A 6,673-nucleotide genomic window follows, 5' to 3' on the forward strand; every position below is an offset into this window, starting at 1 on the left:
CAATGCTGATGGCTTTGCAATTACCAGCTCTTCTAATTGAATGTCAAGACTTTTGCCTTTGGAAAACCAGTGACTTAGGCTCTCCCTGCTCAGCCCTCGTAAATATATATATATATATATATATATATATATATATATTCATATATATATATATATGAATATATATATGAATATATATATATGAATATATATGAATATATATGAATATATATGAATATATATATGAATATATATGAATATATATATATGAATATATATGTATATATATGAATATATTCAAATTCAATGGACAGGTGTTGAGTGCCTTCCATGTGCCAGGTATCTTGCAAGGCATTTTAGAAACATGACCTCATTTAATAATTGTAACAACACTATCTGGTGGATGTTCCCATCTCCATTTGAAATATGATGTGGAAATTGATGGCTCCACAAGTGGAGGGACTTAAGATTACCCAGCTAATAAAAATAATAGATACAATTTAGTGAGTTCTAACTATGTGCCTGGCACTGTGTAAAGTATTCCATGGACATTGTTTTATATGTACAATGACTCTGCAAGTAGATAATGTGAGCTACATTTTAGAGTTGGGGAATATGGAGCTTAGAGAGATGACATGATTTGACTGATATCTTGTGATTAATAAGTGACAGAGCTGGGACTATGGATCCATGTCCTTCTGTCTTTAGTTTCAGTAATCTTTCTACCATAGCACATGATCTCTTTTTTCCTTATCAGAGCAGAGTTCTCCAAGTACAAGTGCTATGTTTCTCCCACAGCAAGGAAAGCCACTATTTACAGTGCTGCTTAGTATGAGGCATAGATGAACTATGGAGTGAGAACCAGGCTTCTCCAATCTAAACTTTGGGGCCAAGTACTGGTGTGAATATGGTCCTTGGGAGAGTCAGGCCATTTTTGTAGCACATGGTGTTGTCTCTTCAGGTCTCTGAAATAAGCATTTTCAATTCTCAGGGTTCTGGAGGGAAGCTACTTCTCTGGCAATGAAGGGGAATAAGGAAACGTATTCCCATCACAAGCCCATAGATATGAGACAATCTTTGCTGAGAAAAAGAGCAGAGATAAAGCTGGAACTGCAGTCACTTAATTTTCCAGATAGTCCTCTTTGGGGAGATACATGATAACATAGCTAGAACATTACTAAGTATCCTTCCTGGGAGATACTGGCTTGCTGTGTGTTCTGGACCTCAGTTTCCCATGAATCCAATGAGGAGATAGACAAGAAATCCTCTAAGGTTATTCTCGTTTGAATCTCCTACAGTTCTAGGTCCCCAAGAAGGCAACATCAATTGGTTGCTAACCTGTTGAGTGCTATGAGTTTCCTAGGCCTGCTCAGAGGTCAGTGTCAGCATGGTCATGCACTCCAGCAGTCAGCTTTGAACACAGCACCCCAGTTATGTGCTTCATCTTTTTCTTGACAGGCTCTTAGAGTAAGTGGACTGATGGAATGGACAAGAAAATGATGACTCTGGCAGACTCAGTGATATCTCTAACTCCCTCCACCACTATCCAGTGCCACAGCCAAATGAAATGACTCCTGGAACAGAACTGGCTCATCCCATTAAGGAGATGAGAGTTCTATTAATTGGAAAGAAACTTTCAAAGGCAGAGAGGTCATCAACCAGGGCCCATGACTAAACACTACTTTGTGGGTAGGAAAAATGGGGAGATTCTGTAGGCTTAATGGTAGACGTTGGAGAGCAAGGAGGTAGCTGAACTGAAGTGGAGAGCACCAGCTTGGCCAATGTAATTAGCACTAGCTGGAGACACCCTCTTCCACTCCTCACTCCTGCCACTTCTAATTCACTCAGCCACTCCATGTCCTATTTCCACACACCAACCCACTCTTGTTGTAATTGAAACTTGTCCTCCTTGTTTATATAATAGCACTTATTGTCTTGGATGCTGTGGAATGTTTCAAGCACTTTAGAAGGCTCTTTCACACTCCTTCTCAGTCAGTACTCTCCTAACCAGTAACCACTTGTCCAGAAACATCTGGAGGTCTCATTAAAGCACAAATGACTGGGCCTCACCTTTAGAGATTCTAATTCGGTTGATCTGGGTGAGGCCCAAGAATGTGCATTTATATCAAGTTCTTAGGAGCTGCTGGTGCTTTGAGAACCACTGCACTAGTCTGACTTCTATTGGCATCAATTTTGCTTGTTCTTCAATGTACTCTTTGTGTCTGTCTTCTTCTACTTATTCTAATGTCTATAAAATTTACCCATATTGTTGAGTGTACCAGTAGTTCTTTTTTGTTTTACTTTATTTTCCTTTCTTGCTGTATTTGTAGTATTAGTTGTGTGAATATAGTACATTTTACTTATTTATTCTGCTACTGATGGATATTTGAGTTATTTGCCTACCATTAGGGGCTACTATGAATAATGTTGCTGCTATGAACATTCCTGTACCTGTTTTTGATAGACATATGCACTTATTTGTCTCTCTCTCTCTCTCTCTCTCTCTATATATATATATATATATATATATATATATATATATATATATATATAGGACAGCTGAATCATAGAGTGGGTATATTTTTTCACTTCGTTAGATACTGCCAGAAAATTTCCCGAAGTGATTCTATATATTTGTACTCCAACCAGTTGCTCCTTATTCTTGCCAACGTTTGTTACTGATGTTCTTGTTTTCAATTTTAGCCATTTTGATGCATGCATGCATGTGTGTGCATGTGTGGGCGTGTGTGGGCGTGTGTGTGTGTAGTAGTAGTAGTAGTAGTAGTAGTATCTTGCTGTGGTTGTAATTTGCATTTTGTGTGGCCATTTTAACTAGATTGCATAGTGTGAAACTGATAGGAGAGATGGGAATGGCCAGCAAAAGGCCCTGAAACCAGTGACAGATGGTATGGTAAACACTGTACAAACCAACTCCAATGGTATGGTGGAGCTGCAGATGGAGAAATGTTGAGGAAAAGTTTAAGGGATAATCTAAGCCTCTTTGTTGCTTTTTGGGTTTACCTTTCTTCTTTATACAGACAAGATAGTGTTTTTCTTGGAATACAGCACAGACCTCAACATTGGCCTTTGAGTTTGGGAATACTGAGACAGTTAATGCCAGTCTCTGAGATGGGAATGAATTTAGTGTATTGGGAGTACAGAAAGAAATCTAATATGGCTGACATATAAGAAAAAAAGGGAGGATATAGATGATATTAGAGACATCAACAGGGACCATCTTTTAGAGGATCTTGTAGGTCATAGGAAAGAGCATGGAGTTTATTCTAGACACAATGGCAATCCAGTAAAGGGTTTTCAGCAAGAAAGTGACAGTGTATGGCTTATATTTTGGAAATATCACTTTGTATAATGTATAGAGCAGTGGTTCTCATCCTTGGATACATGTTGGATTCATACAGGGAGCTTTAAAAAATACCGATTCCTGAGTCTTACCTCCCAAGTTTCTGATTAAATTGGCTTGAAATACAGCTTAGGCATTGGGAGTAAATACAGAGAGTAGTTTACGGATTTGAGGCATATTTTATATGTAAAATGTACTGGGTTTGGAGATTGACTATGGATTATAGGGAGAAGAATTCATGAAGTATGTGGCCTAGTGTCTTATGTGGGGCTTAAAGTGGATGGCGGTGCCACTCACTGAAACGGGGAGCACTGAGGGAGGAGAAGCATGTTGAGGGTGGGACAGTAAATTCAGTTTTGGAAATGTTGAGTTTAAGTTAAATGAGTTATTCAAGGAGGTATACAAGACTCCATAATGGATTGGATACAGTGAGGCTAAAGGGAGATGTAGAGCCTTTGAGGATTTCCTCCTTTAATGTCCTATATTTCAGCCCTTCCATGACTCTTGCCTTGGTCATTTCCACTTCCCTTGTTTGGATCCCATCACTGTGCCCTGAGTACTAAAATGCTAATCAGTTAAACTTCTTCCTGCAAATGTGTTAGCTCACTCCATTCCATCTTCCCATTCTATACCTTTGCCCAGCTAAAATACACATGTACCACAGGTCCTCAACGAATGGTTCTTCTGGTGGGTATTCCAAGCCTCTGTGGCTGGATGGTGGGGAAAGTTGAAGAAACTGTGCTAAAATTGCACTCCTTCAATTTCAATGAGAAGATGATGACCTGATGAAGATAAAATGGGGCATGATTTGACTCCCTTTGGGAAAATGCAGCCTCTGAACTAGGAGTTTTATGTCAATTGTCTCACTGAATATCCTAACCCACTCTGGTTGTTATTATTTCTATTTTACAATTTAAAAAACCTAAATCCCAGAAAGGTTAAGCAACTCATCCAGAGTCATACAACTAGTTATATGCAGAACTCAGAAGTATATTTCTGCCATTAGAGCATAGAGAATTTATTTGTTTCCTTGCTTATAACTGTCCTCCAAACCTTGTCCTGGTACATGCTCAGCTTTCCCAAACCAGTCACTACTTACCATAGTAATTCTGACTAAGCAGCTCTTTGGACTTCCTTTCCTACAGTCTTATCCTGAAGTATGCCTCTGAGAAAACAAAAGATCCTGTGTAGAGACCTTCTGAAAAGCATGAAGGGAATAAAGAGTTCTCTTAGATAGAAACTAGATAGATTGACGGACTGGAGTGGAGTCATATTTGTGAGCTCCATCTCTTAAGTTCTGTCTTATAGTAATACGCCACTATACCTACTTCTGAAACAGAGATCCCAAGTGCTGGAAAAGCCCTTCAAGAGCAAAGAGTCTCATTCCAAATGTAGGGAAACAGGGTATAGAGAAGCAAGAGAGTCTGTTCAAAGTTACAGAGCCAATTAGAGGCAGAATCAGAGTAAGCCTCAGGTGTTCTGGAGCTCTGTTACCTACATCCTGAAGTTCTGAAGATCTTTCCAGCAGCCCTTCAGTCCCAAATTGATCCTCACACCCTGGTGAGATATAGATGAGGCAAGAAGGGTAATATATTCTTGGTGGGGCTTTCCCAAAAGAATATATATCTGGGAGGAAGCTTTCTGAAGGAAGGGACATGGGGGGGGGGGGGAAGAGCAGACAAAATCCTTGAGGCTGCAGCACAGAACTCTGCCCAGAACTGCTGCAGACACACCCCACCCTGTCAGCCAGCCCCACAGCCCTCAGCTCAGGGCTGGAAAAAGATATAGGACAGGGCTCCTTAATGAGAACATTTGGGAACCCGGGAAAGGTTAATGATCTGCAGCCTCGACCATCCGTCAGCTGCCCAGCCAGAGACAGTAAACACTGTTACTCATCTAATTAGTCAGGAAAGGCTGGGCAGGGGCTGAAAACAGGGCCTTGGGGATTACAGTTTAAGTGTCCACCCGCTTAGGGCTGTTTAAAGAGGCTACCAGAAGGTATAAGCCCACATTCCTGGAGGCAGTTGGGAGGGGGCTCACTCATAGCTGTTCCCCCTGCAGTTCTGGCTACAGGCTGTGGCAAAGATGTGAAAGGGCATGGACATTTATTGAGGGCTTCCTCAGTGCCAGGCAGTGAGCAAGTCACTTCTCTATATGTCATGTTATTTTGCCTTCCCAAAGACACTGTGAGGTTCTTACATTTATTGAGCACCTACTGTATGCTAGTCACTTTAAATATATTATCATTTTTCAGTTTTCTAAGAGTCCTAGGAAGTAGTTAATATGTTGCTCATCCTACAGAAGAGAACATGGAGGTTTACAGACCATACTTGGTTTGTTTGCTGATTTATTCAACAAATGCATATTGCATGCCCACTCTGTGCCAGGCACTGTGATAGGTGCTGGAGATATAATGGTAAAAAGACAGACACAGACTTTGACCTCATAGAGCCCACTTTATAATGGGGGAGACAAACATTAAACATGGACTCACACAACTAGTAATATTGGGATCTGATTGTAGGGGAAATCTGTAGGCAAGGCTGTGAGGGGATTGATGTGACAGGTATTGTGGGAATCAGACCAGAATACCCTTGCTCATGGCTGGCCTGCTCAGACTCCAGGAGGCTAATCCCTGGGACAAATTATGTACTGCTATTGTGGGTGGGAGGGGGTTGACGATCTCTTAAGACATACATGCTCATTGTGCTCTGGGAGACTTTTCTTTCCAGTTGCCATGAATTATTTCAGTTCCAAAGAGGAGGTATTGAGGTTAAGAATAGCTTTGTGATTTCTGAACAGTCAATGGGGGTGGGGTAAGGCAGGAAATTAGTATTCTCTTGGTACCTGTTGTGTTTCCAACCCTATGCCAAGTCGTTGGAGCGGTACTAAGGGGAAAAGACCCAGGTTTTTTTTTTTTTCAGGGAGACTGTTTTTTTAAAACAATATAATTTATTGTCAAATTGGTTTCCATACAACACCCAGTGCTTATCCCAAAAAGTGTCAGGGAGGCTGTTAATCTAGGTTGGGAATATGACTTATTTTTTTGGAAAGATTAAAGAAGATAGCCAGTTAAGAGCTGAACAGGCCAGTTCTGGCTGGTCAGCTTAGAAGCCTGAGATTCTTTGAGGGCTTTTGTAAGTAAGACAGAGAGGAAGGGAAAGAGCAAGAGATAGAGTGTGGAAATGAGTAAGATAAAAAGAAATATGATGAGAGAGAGAAAGAGAAAGACAGAGACATGGAAAGATACAGGCAAAGACAGCAAAGAAAGAGGAAAGAAAAGAGAACAAGAGAGGAGAGAAATAAACCAAGTGTGACAGAGACCAGGGCAAC

This window comes from Neofelis nebulosa, chromosome X, assembly GCF_028018385.1.
Source record: "Neofelis nebulosa isolate mNeoNeb1 chromosome X, mNeoNeb1.pri, whole genome shotgun sequence".
Taxonomy (NCBI): Eukaryota; Metazoa; Chordata; class Mammalia; order Carnivora; family Felidae; genus Neofelis; species Neofelis nebulosa.